Source organism: Mesoplodon densirostris, chromosome 17, assembly GCF_025265405.1.
Source record: "Mesoplodon densirostris isolate mMesDen1 chromosome 17, mMesDen1 primary haplotype, whole genome shotgun sequence".
In the NCBI taxonomy this organism is placed as follows: domain Eukaryota; kingdom Metazoa; phylum Chordata; class Mammalia; order Artiodactyla; family Ziphiidae; genus Mesoplodon; species Mesoplodon densirostris.
Window position 1 is genome coordinate 520,645 of NC_082677.1, and position 16,858 is coordinate 537,502.

At 42.4% G+C, this 16,858-nt stretch overlaps 1 protein-coding gene across 4 annotated transcripts in view; it reads left to right on the plus strand.

Moving 5' to 3' along the window:
• The first annotated feature begins 4,916 nt into the window (after positions 1-4,916).
• The window catches only part of LOC132477333 (zinc finger MYM-type protein 2), an 85,591-nt gene continuing 73,649 nt past the window's right edge, over positions 4,917-16,858 (plus strand). For 2 of the 4 annotated variants that reach the window (XM_060079615.1, XM_060079616.1), the window contains exons 1-2: positions 5,058-5,196; positions 5,959-6,027. The gene's annotated coding sequence lies outside the window, so the exon portion shown is untranslated. Of the gene's footprint in view, positions 5,024-5,057; positions 5,197-5,958; positions 6,028-16,858 lie in introns of those variants that run through there. The other 2 variants (XM_060079619.1, XM_060079617.1) reach the window with 2 other exon arrangements.

A 16,858-nucleotide genomic window follows, 5' to 3' on the forward strand; every position in this document is an offset into this window, starting at 1 on the left:
TTAAAAAAACAAACAACCTGATAAAAAAAAAGTGGGCAGAAAAGTGGGGGAGGGATAAATTGGGAGATTGGGATTGACATATGCACGCTACTATGTAGAAAATAGATAACTAATAAGGACCTACTGTATAGCACAGGGAACTCTACTCAACACTCTGTAATGACCTAAATGGGAAAAGAATCTAAAAAAGAATGCATATATGAATATGTATAACTGATTTACTTTGCTGTACAGCAGAAACTGATGCAACATTGTGAATGAACTGTACTCCAATAAAAATTAATTTTAAAAAAGTGGGCAGAAGATCTGAATAGACATTTTTCCAAAGAAGACTTACAGTTGGCCAACAGGCACACAAAAAGATGCTTAACATTGCTAATCACTAGAGAAATGCAAATCAAAATCACAATGTGATATCACTTCACACCTGCCAGAATGGCTACCAATCACGTGGAGAAAAGGGAACACTTGTACACTGTTGGTGGGAATGTAAACTGGTGCAGTCACTGTGGAAAACAGCATGGAGTTTCTTCAAAAGATTAACATATGCCAGGGTTTCTCTGGTGGCACAGTGGTTAAGAATCCACCTGCCAATGCAGGGGACATGGGTTCAAGCCCTGGTCTGGGAGGATCCCACATGCCGTGGAGCAACTAAGCCCGTGTGCCACAACTACTGAGCCTGCGCTCTAGAGCCCACAAGCCACAACTACTGAGCCCGTTCACCTAGAGCCCATGCTCCACAACAAGAGAAGCCACAGCAATGAGAAGCCCGTGCGCCACAATGAAGAGTAGCCCCCACTTGCCGCAACTAGAGAAAGCCCGCATGCAGCAACAAAGACCCAATGCAGCCAAATAAATAAATAAATTTATTTATTAAAAAAAAATTAACATATGCCTAAAATCACCCAGCTCGTTGTGGGTAAAGCAAGTTCAAACTTGGGCAGCCTGCCTCCTAAGCTGTTATATTGCATCTCAATTACTGGTGAGCTCTTGGTTTCCAAAAATACAATTGTACCTAACACTTATTTGTATTGAGGTATAATTGACATATAATATTATATTAATTTCAAGTGTACAACATAATGACTTGATATATGTATATTGTGACATGATCACCAAAGTAACTCTAGCTAACATCTATGACCACAGAGTTACAATTTTTTTTCTTCTGATGAGGAATTTTTTTATTAAAAAAATATTTATTTATTAATTTGGCTGCTCCAGGTCTTCGTTGTGGCATGCGGGATCTTTCGTTATGGCATGCAAGTTCTTAGTTGTGGCATGTGGGACCTAGTTCCCTGACCAGGGATCGAACCTGGGCCCCCTGCCTTGGGATCATGGAGTCTTAGCCACTGGACTACCAGGGAAGTCCTGTGATGAGAACTTTTAAGATCTACTCTCTTAGCAACTTCTAATATTTGTATATTGCTTTCATAGGAGTTATTTGGTCCTTACAACACTGCATTACTATATATTATAAATGGCTAAACTGAGCCTTAGAAGATAACTTGCTCAAGGGTTTGAGTGGCCACACAAGTATTTGAAATGCAAGTCCTCTGCTCAAGTCTTCATGTTGCCTTCCTGCAAAGCTTAGTATGCTTTTGTGATTAGTACAGAATAACTCCACACACACATATACACACACACACAATTTTAGTAACAGCTTTATCAAGTTATAATTCCGTACCATAAAATTCATCCACTTAAAGTGAACAATTCCATGGTTTTTAATATATTCAGAGCTGTCCAATCATCACTACAATCAATTTGCTCCAAAAAGACACTCCATACACTTTAGCTATGACTCCTCACCTCCCTAGGCCTAGGGAACTAATATTCTACTTCCTATCTCTATAAATTTGCCTCACCTGGATAATTCACATAAATGGAATCATACAGTGTATGGTGTTTTGTGTCTGGCTTACTTCCTTTAGCATCCTGTCTTCAAGGTTCACCCATGTGGTAGCCTGTGTCAGAACTTCATGCCTTGTTATTGCTGAATAATATTCCATTGTATGGATCTACCAGATTTTGTTTATGCATTCATCAGTTAATGGACATTTGGGTTGTTTCTACCTTTTGGAAATTATGAATAGTTCTGTTGTGAACATTCAAATAATTATTTTTATAAGTACTTTTCTATAAAATTAAGTGTAGTTTTTTTTTTTGCGGTATGCGGGCCTCTCACTGTTGTGGCCTCTCCCATTGCGGAGCACAGGCTCCGGATGCGCAGGCTCAGCGGCCATGGCTCACAGACCCAGCCGCTCCGTGGCATGTGGGATCTTCCCGGACCGGGGCACGAACCCGTGTCCCCTGCATTGGCAGGCAGACTCTCAACCACTGCGCCACTAGGGAAGCCCAAGTGTAGTTTTTCTTTAAATTATGACACAAACCTTTTTTTCCCCCCAGCTTTCAACTCTCAGCTAAAATTCTCCCTGATATCATGTAGGTAACCCAGTGAACATTTTCATGAACAAATGGATTTGAATGAATACAAAATGTGACTAATATATACTACAGTAATTATTAGTCTTGTTAATTAATTATAAAACATAAATAATTTCATAACTAGTAGCAGTATAGAGCTTCCTTAAATTGAACAGCACGCAGCAATCCAATCTATCGCTGAAGTCTATGACAGAGCTTATTTGGAAGTACCTCTACTTAAGCCTTCTAACTAACTATAAACTCAATGAAGAGAAGTTACTGCAACGGTACATGGTGACAGAAAAGGGATGGTACTGTAAGTTTTCACGGAGTGATTACAGTATTGCCCTGCATTTGGTAATAGGGGACATTTCTGTTGTGAAGATACTGACATCGAGAATGTCAATGTAGAACAGTACTGTGTAATACACAGTCTTACAATATTTTGTTTTATCAAAAATTGAAAAATTTTATAATTAAGAAATAAAATGCAGAAAAATAAATGATCCCATTTTGAGAAAGTGGGTTTAAATACATATTGGACATCCTCCAATTTAAATAAAGAGCAGCATATTTATTGCATTTAGCCATAGGTGTGAGGACTACTTGATTGTTTTATTCATAATGAATCTCACTTTCTACTAGACTACGCTAAGTGGCATCTCTATAAAGTCGGTCTTTACTGAGACCTTCATGGATGATTATAACTTCATTAAAAAATTCATGTTGACTTAGTTCACTCTGTATGACAGACACTAGGACCATCCACCTCACTACAAATAGCTCAACTTCGTTTCTTTTTATGGCTGAGTAATAGTCAATTGCATATATGTGCCACATCTTCTTTAACCATTCATCTGTCGATGTACACTTAGGTTGCTTCTATGTCCTGGCTATTGTAGAGTGCTGCGATGGAACATTGTGGTGGGAAGCTGCTGCATAGCACAGGGAGATCAGCTCGGTGCTTTGCGACCACCTAGAGGGGTGGGATAAGGAGGGTGGGAGGGAGACGCAAGAGGGAGGGGTTATGGGCATACATGTATGCATATAGCTGATTCACTTTGTTATACAGCAGAAACTAACACACCATTGTTAAGCATTATACTCCAATAAAGATGTTTAAAAAAAAGTTCATGTTGTTCACCATCGTGTTGAACTTTAAAGTGTAACAACACCCGTCTATTTACCAGTAGGCAATCCTGAAATCTGGGTCCACTTTATCCATCCATTTACTCCCCAACATCGTCGGCTGCAGTCCCACCGACGGCCGCCAGGGCGGCCTCCCCGCTCGCCTCCTACGTGGAACCTCGGGACCCGCACAGCCCGTGACGTGCGCTCGGGACATAGGTGTAGACGGCGAACAAAAGCCGAGTCCTGCCGCCCAGGTGGCTCCTTGGTCGGAACTCGCCCGGCCCCACCGGGCCCAGCCCGGCCGGCACCTGCGTTCCCTCCCGCCACGGGGTCGGCCCGTCCGCCTCGGTGCCAACGAGGGCAGAGGCCCAAGGGCAGGGACGCGGCGGCCCCGCCGGGGGCGGCCCAGCCCTTCCGACAGGCGGGCGCCCGGCTCGGGGACCCGCAGCCGCCTCCATCTTGGCCAGCGGAGGCGGGAGCGGCGTCCGGCCCGGGCCCCGTCGCGCCGGCCGGGGCCAGGTGCGGAGCCGGCAGCGGGCGCCTTCCCGGCGGCCGGGCGGCGGGGCCCAGCCCGGGCTTCCCGGGACGAGTCGGAGTTGCCCCCAGTTCCCCCCGCGGCCCCGACAAGATGGAGGACGTAGTCTCCTCCCGCAGCCATGACGGGAGCGAGGGACGCCTCCCCACGGGGATGAGGCGAGGGGAAGCGCTTCCAGCCTTCGGAGCGCGGGGGCCCCCCTGCCGCCGGCCTCCCGGCCCCCGGCTCCCGCCCGCGTCGCCGCAGCCCCTGCCCGCTCGGCCCTCATGGGGCTCCCAGACACTGGACAGGGAGGGCGTGGGGGACATCGAGGCCGCGGCGCTCCTCGGGCGGCGTCGCTCGCGGCCGCTGCAGGGTCAGGCGGCCCGGCTCAGGCCCTCGGGCCGCCCGGCCCCGATAGCTCTCTGCCCCCAGGGGTCGAGCCGAGGCGGGTGCAGCGGGGACGAGAGTCAGCGGCCCGACCCTGACGGGCCGGGCCGGAGTGGGGGCGGGGAAGGGGGGGTGGAATGGAGGTGCGGGGGTGTGGCCTACGCCTAAAGGACAGGGCGTCGGACCACCCCCTCGAGGTGGGGGTCCTGAAGGAAGGCGGACGCAGCCAATGGGCGTGCCCGAGGCCCCTGGCCCGCCCTCCCCGGCCGCCAGTGAGGGCGTGGGGGGCGGGGCTTGCCGGGCCGGGCCGCGCCGCCGCGGCCGCAGCCTCCGCCTCCTCACCAGCGCTAAAGCCGGGACTGGACCGAGCGGAGTTGCGCGTGTTGCCGAAGGGGGGGGGCCGGGGGCGGGGAGGTTCGTTCCGCGGAGCCGCAGCCAGAACCGGGTGAGGCTTGTCCCCGCCGAGTCTCCAGCCCAGGGCCGCCGACAGTGGGGGTGGCCGGGAGCGGCGCAGCCTCCGGAGGCGGAGGCGGAGGCGGAGGCGCCGGGAGGCGGAGATGGGTGAGGGCGGCCTCCGGAGCCTCCCACCGACCCGGGACAAGCGCCCCGCGGCGCGGCCGCCGTCGCCGCTAGCGCGTCGGGGCCTCGGGCTGCCGGCGGCTCCGCTGATGTCCCAGGCGCCTTGGCGGGCGGCCCGCGGGCTGCGGGAGTGCGGGCGCGGTCGCGAGGGCCGGGTGAGGCGGCCGCCGGCGGCGGGGTTCGCTCGGGGCCGCCCGGGGCGGGGGCCGGCGGCGGGGGTCGCGGGGGGGTGGGGGTGGGGCGGGGTGGGGGAGGGGCGCCTCCGTGGGTGCTCGGGGCCGCGCTCGCACCCTCTCGGCGGCGGCGCGAGGTCCCCAAGTTTGGCGGCGAGGGCTCGGGCCCCCCGCGCCGGTCCCCTCCTTAGCCGCCCCGGCCCCGGCGCGCGCGCGGCTCTGCTCCGCACGTATTGTTTGGCCGGGTCTCTAATGGCGGACGGGGAGGCAGCGCTGCCGGTCGCCGACTGCGGGGGGGCAAGTCTCGGGCCCGGGGCAAGAGCTCGGGGCAAATGTGGGGGGTTTCCGCCCCGCGGTGACGCGAGCCGCCCCCCGCCCCTGAGTGGATGCGGTCGCGATGGGGACGGCGCTGGGTGGGTCGATTCGGGGGATAGGATTCCCCGCTGGCGTCGAGGCTGCGCTCGCCCTTCCCCCTCCCCCTCCCGGAGCAGGCCTGCTGCCCTCCGCCTCCTCCCTCCAGGGTTTGCCTTTCACGTGGGTTTTGGTCCCAAATAAAAATTTTACGCCGTTTCGCTCTACTTTACGTAGGAGGGGGTTGTTGATCACGGGCTGGGGAGCAATAATCGAAGGTCCGAACCTCCTTGACCTCTTATTCCCTTCTCTGTCTCCTCCTGGTGGAAAAGGCTTGGTTCTCCCACCTGGTTAGGTGTTCTTGATCCATTTTTCATTTTTCCTCTTACCCAGGACCAGGAGTTGCCTTCATCTCTACCTGGTGCATCTCTGGCAGAACGTGAGGAGGAAAACACCCCCATTGTGAGTCTTTTGCCCCTCATTTGAGGCTCTTAGAGGACGTTGTCAGGTTGTCGGGCCGGAGCGTCTCCGTTGTTTTGAGGGGGAGGAGCTTTCCCCTGGGTGGCAGCTGCCCCCGGGGCGCAGCCTGGGTAATGGCTGGTGAGGCAGCTGGGAGTGGGCGCTGCTGTTTGCACCGCTGCAGACATCTCTCCTGCTGCAATACCAACCTCAGCAACCAGACGACGGGCTCCTGCAGCTGCTCACGTTACCCGGGATGGGGGGTGGGGGAAGGAGGGCATATTGCTGGCGCCCTCTAGAGTTCCAGGGCGGGAAGTGAAGTTGTTGCGTTTCTGATGCTCGGTGTGCAACCATCTTTAACACTTTCTCTTCCTTTACAATGGAGAATTGATTGAAGGGGTTGGAGGAACAGAAAGACGGATTTAACTCTGTGTGTACGACGTAAAACACAAATTTTGACCCTTGGGGTTCATGAGTTGGTAGGTGTCTTTGATGTGTTTGCTTAGGAAAGGGCATGAGGTCCACTCCTCCAGTTCTCTTAGTTTACCAGCTAGTGTGCTGGTGAGACCAGTCCGCTGCTGTGGTTACTCTTAGTCCCCCATATTTTGTGATGCTTAGTCTTCACTCGAGTTGTTCTTGAACGTGTTATCTGAGGGTTATCGTTTATTGCTTGCAATTTGTTGGTTTTAAGGTAGTCTTGGAATGTGCGAGACACTAAGGTAACCATAACGAGTCATTTTCCATCAATTGAAATTAGTTACAAAATATCAGTGAATTTTAGCATCCTAGAAAATTGTATCTCTGGAGCCTCCTGACAGTTGGTATGGTAACTTGCAGATCTCTGTCAGAGGTGAGTCATGAGTATAGTAGCTCCTGCTTAAATATTAAGTCCCAAATGGGTCAAAAAATAATTGATGATGAACATACTGATTGCATACTGATTGTGAAGGATGATGTGAGGATGGCAACTTGTATGAAACAAACACTACTTGAGGCACTTTCATGTATTATTTCCTTTATTCTTGGCAAATAGCCTGCAGGGTAATAAAAATAGCATGCATTGAGCCCTTATTGTATGCCAGCACTATAGTAAGCTAAGCTTTTTTAAAAAGTTAACTATGAAAACTTTCAAATTTATGAGTGAGAATAGTATATTGAACCTCTTTGTACCTATCATTTACATTCTATAATTATCAACACATGTCCAGACTAATTTTTAACATGTATTAAGTAATTTAATCCTCATGAAAACCTGGTGTTTTTTATTCCTAATTCGTAGAGGAGGAAACAGAGGCATAGGCAGATAGCTAGGTAGTAGTATTTGGTAAAGTAAGGATTTGAACTTAACCAGTTTGATTACAGGCCTAAGTTCAGCAACTGTGTTGTCCTGTTTTATTTTTAAATTTTTTATTTATTTTATTTTATTTTGTTTTAGTTTTTGGCCACGAGGGGGCGGGGGTGGAATGTGGGATCTTAGTTCCCCCACCAGGGATTGAACCCACGCCCCCTGCATTGGCAGCTTGGAGTTCTAACCACTGGACTGCCAGGGAAGTCCCACGTGTTGTCCTGTTTTAAAGTGTATAATATACTTGTTTTACAAATTTAGAAATTGAAACTGAAAAAAATTGAAGGTTACAATTTTCTCAGCGGATATTGTTTTCATGGAGAACAGTGGGTAAACAAATACGAAATGTTTAACTCTTACTGAGTACCTTTTAAAAAAATAGTACCGGGCTTCCCTCGTGGCGCAGTGGTTGAGAGTCCGCCTGCCGATGCAGGGGACACGGGTTCGTGCCCCGGTCCGGGAAGATCCCACATGCTGCGGAGCGGCTGGGCGTGTGAGCCATGGCCGCTGAGCTTGCGCTTCCGGAGCCTGTGCTCCGCAACGGGAGAGGCCACAACAGTGAGAGGCCCGCATACCGCAAAAAAAAAAAAATAAAAAATAAAAAAAATAAAAATAAAAAATAAAAAAATAGTACCACAGTTATCAATTAGATTATTTGACTGCCTTAAAACTAACAGGGTCTGTTTGAAACAGAAATAATATATTCTCTTTTTTCAGTGTGTCTGTGCAATTTAGTATCTATAATTGTTTCCTAAATACTGTAACTTGAATGACTGTAACTTCTGTAATGAGTTTAAAGCTCTTTTCAGGCATTAGATCATTCAGATATAATGGATCAAGGATTAGATCTTTCAACTAGATGGGCAATGCTTATTTTATCACCCCATATTTTCACAAAAGATTTACCTTTATAAAGTTTTTTCCTTTGTTCTTATTTGTGATGTTGATGGGGGAAGGTCGATTGGTTAAGTAAACATTTGGAGATGAGGACATACAAAATACATAATCAGGACTTTCCTGTAATGTCAACACATGTATACCAATGAAAACCATGGTTCTTTCTAATACAGTTGATCCTTGAACTACATAGGTTTGAATTGTTGGTCCACTTACACCCAGATTTTTTTCAATAGTGCTACACCATCTGCAGGCAGTTGGATCTGTGGATACGGAGGAACTCAGTAATAGGAGGGGCCAACTATAAATTATACATGGATTTTTCTTCCTCCCTCCCCCCCTCCCCCCTTCTTTCCTTCCTTCCTTCCTTCCTTCCTTCCATCCTTCCCTCTTTCCATGCATGAGGGATCAAACGTGTGCCCCTTGCAGTGGAAGCTTGGAGTCCGAAGTACTGGACCGCCAGGGAATTCCCTATACATGGATTTTCAACTGCTACCCCCTGACCCCCACCCCCATTTTTTGAAGGGATGTAGTTCTTGTTTTCCTTAATGATTTAGCTCAGAATTAAAGTCTTTTACTTAAAAACACCAACTAATGGTGCTTTAATGCGCCAGACAATAAGATGAAGATAAGCTGACAATTTTAAATTGACATTGATTAAATCAAAGTTCTTTATTATACTTAAATTTATTGCACACTTAATGTGAGTTAGGTGCTTTTAGATGTACTTAAAAGTATTTTGACATTTAAAAATACTTCACATATTTATGGTACCTTTCTTTAATGCATCCTTAATAGTATGTATTCCTCCCATTGTCCTTTTAAACAGTTGAGGGAAAGAGAGAGTGGTCCCTGCTTTTCCATGTTCTGCTTATATAACCTCATGGGCTGGAGTTTTGTACCTCATGTGGTGGGACATCTCTGAATCACTCAGATGTCACACAGATGCTGACAACGAATGTTTTCAGACTTGTGTGTGGATATGGAGCTTGACATACCATCTTTGTACAACAGTGTTCATATCCTTAAAAGTTTTATTGTATGTTGCCCTTGTTTGAGGTACAAAAGTGCCTAAACTTAATGTACTTGAGACAAAATGAATCTTCACCTTTAGTCAGATGCTGTGTTATTACTGTGATGGAAAGAATGTGTATGAATGCCGGAACTCTATCTTTGTTGTCAAAAGGTGTGGTATAATTAGAAATTTTATATCTTTTTCTAGGCATTCATGTCTGTCTGCCCCATTAACAATATTATTCACACATATATTATTATATTGAATAACACTTACTCTAGGAGGACTTTGGCTTATTCAACTTGCATGTGTTTTTTTTAGGCAATGCAAGATGAGCCTAAACCCAAGTGCTTTCTCCCGTTGGATTATCTAACAGTATTTTATGTAGGGCATTTTAAGTTAGGAAACAAGTACACAGAGAGATTGTATTGATTCCATGCATTTTCCATTTTTTCATTTCAGTTGGTTAATTTTTTTCTGTTCCTGTCAGAGCATAGAATTGGGATTTTAGAATTGAACAGGACTTCTAAAGCTAATGAAATCTCAGAGTTCTTATGGACAACTCCAGTATGTAAGAACCATAAAGTTGTCACTGAGAAAAGTTGCTTTTAGATAAATCAGTAATTTTGAACTATGGGGCTCTGGGTAACAACTGTAGTTTTTTATTTTTTATTTTGGTTGTTTACCAGCAAGAAAATTGTTTTACGTAGTTGGAATTGCAAATTTTTTTTATCTGTAACCTGTTTTTTAAACAAGTCACTTTTGTAATCTTAGGTTTCTGTTATTAAAATAGTAATGAGAAGAGAATTATGAAGGCCAGCACTAAACACAACTTAGTAACAAGATAAGTTGGTCATCTTGAAGTGTGTTAAAAGTTGGATTACAGCACATTTGAGCATATCTGTTGTTTTATTGCATATTTTTAAACGTATTAATTTTTTGGATCAAGTTTTACACAACACTTGAAGCACTTTGTAACTGCAGAATAAATTTTTGGGAACTATTGAAAAGTCTAGGGTTAAGATGTGTAGAGAGGTTTGCTGAATTGCTTGCTCACATGACTAGTTTGGGGTTTGTTCTTAGTTCTAGTTTATTTTTAACTTCATAGCAGTCTGTTGAAAATTACAAGTAATAAAATTTAAGAAAAATTTGGGGTCTTTAAGTTGAAAGAAGGGTATGACTGTTGGAGGTTTTATTTTTACTGATTTGATCAGTGTCCCATAAGTGTTCATGTTTACTACTTCAAGAAATGATTTAAGAGTAAACTTTGGATATTAGGATAAATATTTGATAGTCCTGGCTTTAAAAAAAAAATAACAAACTTTCACATATTTGTGTTATTAATGTGATCTTGTTTTTATCTTTCTTGAAGAGTTACCAAATTATTGTTAGAGAATTTCAGCCATTCTCTTTAATATCAATAGGCTGCCAAGGGTCAGATTTCTCTTCTCCAGAGGGTTCTAGATATTTGTCTCTCTCTGTTCCTAGTGAATTTGAAGGTCAGATTTGTTTTTGTGAATTTAAAGTATTTTATCCTTAAATTATTAAATATTTTAGTGTGATTCTGATATTAAACTGTGATTTAAGATAAATTTACTAGGAATAGGATTAATTGTTGCAACCTCATTAAAATTTTTGGGAAGGATCTGTTATAGTTCTTGCAATAAACATTTTGTTTTCTAACTATACATTTTGATTGGATAAGAAAAATACTTAGGACTTCCCTGGCGGTCCAGTGGTTAAGACTCCGTGCTTCAACTGCAGGGGCTGTGGGTGTGATTCCTGATGGGGGTAAGATCCCACATGCTGCGCAGCATGGCCAAAAAAAGAAAAACTTTTTAAGTAAATATTTTAAGTAAAATTGTGATGCACAGTTAGCAGTTTCAGACAGAAGAAAGTTTATAAAATGTGACTAATACAATGAAACAAATTATTCAGTTGTTTTACTTTATAGCAGTGCCATGTATATGTGACTTTTTCTGTAGTAACCTAGATTCCTTTATTAATCGTAAGAATTTAATCTGAAATTATGGTTTTGTAACTTAAAAACATTAAAGAAAGTTTGTAATACTGGAACAGTTTCATAATCATTCTTTTCAAAGAGGTATATCTTTTGCCTAGGAAGAGTGGTGTTTCTTGGACTATTGAGCTGGACCAGACTGAGAGTAGTTCAGGGTAATCAGGGCACTGTGGAAATCATTTATTCAACAAATTGTGTATCGTATACTATCTATTATATATCAGGTAGTCAGAAAAGATGTGTTCTGTTAATGTTGGCTAGCAGTTTCTTTGGTGCTAATGCTCATTTGGGGTGGCCCCAATGATTATCAGATTAGTGAATTTTGTTTCCAGTTCTGTGGAAGTAAAGAAATGTTAGAGTGGAAGTGAAAATTTAGGTTAAATGAAATTTTTATCTTGTGTTTTTGTTTTAGATTTCTATTGGTATTTTTTTCTTTGAAGCTTGTTTTATTTTAATTATTTTAGTTTATTTTGATTATTTCTGGCCCTCATGTGGTATCTGAATTCTTGTATGTTCATGTTTACATGTTTATTTTTTTCCCTAAATTCTTTTTTTAAAAAATAATTAATTTCTGGCTGCGCTGGGTCTTTGTTGCTGCGCGCGGGTTTTCTCTAGTTGGGGCAAGTGGGGCCTACTCTTCATTGCAGAGCACGGGCTCTAGGCGTGCGGGCTTCAGTAGTTGTGTCACGTGGGCTCAGTAGTTGTGGCTCACTGGCTCTAGAGCTCAGGCTCAGTAGTTGTGGCTCACGGGCTTAGTTGCTCCACTGGACCAGGATTGAACCCGTGTCCCCTGCATTGGCAGGCGATTCTTAACCACTGTGCCACCAGGGAAGTCCTGTTTGTTTGTTTTGAAGTAATGAAAAATTTGCTCTTGTTTTAATTAGTTATATAAACTTGTCGCTTTAAAATTAAACTTGTTTTAGCTTTACAACTTTCATTACTATGAATATTGTCTCACTTTCTATGTTTATTTTTGTATGTCTGTTTTAATACTGTGAAGTCCTGTTTCCAGGAAGTCATTACATTCTATATCTGCAAACAGTTTTAGTTGCCCATCAAAGCTTGTGTTGAAGTTGGTCTTTTTCTTCCATGACACAAGCTCCTGACTACCACTATTCCTTGTTGTCTTCATTTGTATAATCACGTTTTCCATCCTTGATGTCCTTGCCCAGCTGTTTTCATCCTATCTTCCTCTGGGACTTAAGTGTTCATTTGCCTTTCCTAACTTTCTTTTGCATTAAAAAAAAGAAAAATTACCACACAGTATCTGGAAAAGGCATCCTATGTTGTAAGTCTAATTTTGCTGTATTTATATGAGGCGTATCCAGATTTTATTAAACTTTTGAATTTGGTGAGATCATGGAAGAAATTAGCTGAAAATTATCAAATTTCACTTAAAATAAATTTTATTTTATATAAATTATGCCTCAGTAAAACCGTTAAAAACCATTTTTGCTCCACCATTTACCAACTTGTGGTCTCTGGTAAGTCATTTAATCTCTAAGCCTTAATTTACTCATACGACAAATAAGTATAGTACTGCCTGCTTTCTTGAGATTGCTGTGAGGTGGGTTAAAAATAATACAGAGTATGTGATTGGCCAATAGTAGGTGCTCAATTAACAGCAGCTACAGTTCTTCCCTATTTATATAGAGCAAACATCATGAATTTGTTGCCACCACTGGGATAGTACACTCAGTGAATGCTCATGCGATAGAAGGAATTATGTTCCTGTTCACAGCCTTCTCTCTGACGGCTCCTTCATTAGTCTTTTAAGTGTGCTAACATGCTCTCTCTTCCAGAATCTCTGCACCTTTCCCAAACTTCCTTTTCCTGTACTTTTCCAAAGAAACTCACTGATTTGCACTCTCAACACTATACCACATCTGCTGTTTTGAGGTCACTAGTGACTTAATTTTCAAATCTTAGGTGCCTTTTTTTGGTCTTAATTCTGTAAGATTTGAAATTTATTATATTCCTTGAAACTCTATTGACTTCTGGGACTTTGAACTTAACATTATCTCATACTTGTGATGATCTCCTTCACTTCCCCTCATTAGATTCAAATATGGAGACCTTTATGTATCCTTATTTCCTAAGGTACTTAGCCCTCTCCTGTTTTGTTTTGTACTTTGACCTTAGTCCATTTTGTTAGAAAGTGGGAGTTACATTTACAAGGCACTTTCATCCTATTTCTTTCCCCAGTCTACAGCCAGATTAATTTTCCCTAAAGCCCAGTCTGATCACATCACTCACTTTCCAAAATCTTCAGGGATTCTTGCTGGCATGTGAAACAAAATACAAACTTATAAACTAAGCCTGGGCTTTAAAACCCTTAAAAAGAAGAAATCAATTAGGAAATGCGTAATATGTGATTTTTTTAGGTAGATTCTCAGTGTTCAGTTTGTGGAGACTGTCATGTAAATGAATAACTGTAAACAATGAAGCGTAATCGGTGACCTACAGAAATGAGTAGTTGTATGCATATCAGAAAGGATAGTTCTTAATATTTTGGTTATAAAGATAAAATGTGCCCTTACAATCAAGTAATAAAGAAGTATGTGACATAGAAAGTGTAAGCTCCCCCATAATCCCATGATGATTTTTCCTGCTCATCATACTAATAATTTTGCATATATATTGTTACCAACAGTCAACATTTTCGGTAATTGCTTCCCTTTCCTTATGTTGCCAAAGTCTTCAGCTGATTAATGTTTGAATTCTACTAATCAGTGTATTAGAGCAGGTCACAAGTCTCAGTTCTATATGATAGAGGGTCATGTGGTAGCATTAGTTCAGCAGAAGCTTAATGAGCAAGGTGGGAAGAGTGGTGCTGGAACTGAGCCTGCCCTGAAGGCAGGGTCAGATCAGGCAGGAGTCTTACAACGGAAGTAGACTGGAAAGCCACAGAAGAAGCAATTGATGTAGTCTGATTTAATTTTTAAAAAGATCTTTAGATAGTCTGGGGAATATAGTAGGTGACGTCAGTAATCCAACAGAAAAATGGTGATGAATTTCTAGGGCTAGAGGAGTGTCAGAAGAGATGGTTAAAAGTGGACAGTTTCAAGATTTATTTGGGAAGTAGGATAGGAATTGGGGATGGCATGGCTGTTGGTGAAGAAAGGAGAAGAAATTAAGGCCTCCAGACTTCTGGTATGAGTAGCTAGACACATAAGATCCCCAAATGGCAGAGACTGGAGGAGGGGCAGATAAAGAGTGAAAGAGCATGCTTGAATAACTAGATGTAGGGAGTAGGCAGTTTGGGGCTTTGAAACATCTTGATTGCGATAAATTAAGGACTCTGGGACATTGAGGTATTATTTAAAATCATGGGAGTGGATGAGATCCCTAAAGAAAGTTAAAATTACTTGAAAGTACATTGCAGTTAAAGTTTGGTCCTATGGGAAAGAAGAGATTATTCCTTACCCCAGAAATTCTGTGCCCTAGAGCTAACCTGAATCAATCAATCAATTAATTAATTTACTAGATCAAAAGAGATTTTTGTTTAGACGCTGTCATAGCCCTTGAATGGATTTTTAGTATGTTAATTAAATGATTCCTGTCAGCTTCTAAAGCCAGAGTAGCATTGTTGTGGATCTCTGATAAAGATGTTATAAAATGATTTTGTGGCTAGATGGTAAGCAGCATGAGGTTGTATGCAGAGGTCATAATCTGTGTTCATCTGTCACTGACCCCTGTCCCCTTTGCTCACTCCCCAGAGGTTAGTGGTAGCATCAGTTTAGTGTGTATTACTACAAATCCTTTTTGTGCATATGCTGACATGTACCTATAAGAGTAATAAAGTAAATTTATATGTGCATTTTAAAAACATGTATATGTATCTTTTTGCAACTTGCTTTTTTCACTTAGTGGTATGTCTTAAACATTTTTCTGAGTTAGTACGTAAAGGTCTCTTCAAACTGTTGTGTGATACTTCATGACATGGATTTAACAGTTTAGCTATTCTGTTGGTAGACATTTAGTCTATTTGGAATTTTTTGTTATATATAAAATTCTGCATGAAATATACGTGTAGTAGTTTCTTTGGGTTCATGTGTGTTTTCTCTGAGGGAGATTCTGGAGAACAGGAATTACTGAGTCAGTATGTGCATATTACATGTTTTTATAGGTACTGCCTAATTGCCTTCCACTGGACCACAGTACTGACTACCCTTTCTACTAGTTTCTCCACATTCTTGACAATACTGGATGTTCTCAAATAGTTAAAGTTTTGTCAATTTAATTTATGTTCTTTCTAAAGTATGGATATCAGTTCTTGTTAGATCGATTACAAATATATATACACATTATATATTATATATAACTATATATCTTTTGTAAATTTTTATACCTTATTTATGGTGCTTCTTTGCTATGTAAACATTTTATAATGTAATGGGAAAAATCCATTTCACTATTGCAAGAAATAGGAGCAATTATAATGAATATGCAAGACTTTTATGAAGGAAATTGTAAAATAATACAGTAGGGCATACGAGAAAACCAGAATGGACAGATTTACATATATCTGGATGGGAAGACTTCAATAATGTAAAAAAATTAATACTTTTGTCTTCAAATATCTCTAAATTCAATGAAATCCTAACTAAATACCAGATTAGATACATATGGTACCAAATTTAAAAGGTAAAAAGGGTAGAAAGGTAAAAAAAAAAAAAAAAAGGGAGACTCCCCGCTCTCCATCCACACAGTTCTCTTCCTTAGAAGCAAACCACTGTTGTCGTTTTCTTGGCTGTTTATGTAGTTATTCTGTGCATGTGTGCGCGTGCTCATGGTGCGTGTGTTTATCTGTTGTTAGGTGCCTTGCTTGCATTTATTTTATGGGAGAGGTGGTTCCATATTAGTGTGGGAGTATGTTGAGAGCTGCCTCAGTTGTTTCCAAGGCTGCCTGATGTTTCACTGTTTGTCTTTATTGTCATTCATTTTATCAGTTGTCTATTGAGAGACATTTAGGATGTCTCAGTCTTTTAACTTTACAATGAATGCCTTTCTACATTCTGTTCTTAAAAACATGAGATGATGTATCTGTAGGAAGAATGTCTAGAAGTGGAATTGCTTGGTCAAAGAAATATTTTTTTGAGTTGCTGTCAGTAGAAGTTGTACCAGTTTACACTGATTTACACTATGAGAGTACACAGTTAAACCTTTTGATTTTTGTCAGTGTGTTAGGAGAAAATTGGTGGCCGTTTATTGGAGTTTTAATTTGGATTTCTCTTAAATATTTCATATATTTAAGAGACATCTGTATTTTCTTTTCTTGTGAACTCTGTTCACTTTTTTTTGGTCCTTTATTCTCACTGGTTGTTGGTTTATCTCATGGATTGTAGGACCTCTTTGTCTTCATTTTTTTAGGATATGAGTCGCAATTTCCTTTGTAGTTAATCATTGTTGTATGTTTGGTATTTTTTCCCCCCATAGAGGTGTCTCCTATTTTTTTTTCAGAAAAAATTCTGGGAAAATGTATTAACATAAAATTTACCATTTTTACCTTTTTTAAATGTGTAGTTCAGTGGTATTAAGTATATTCATAAGTGTT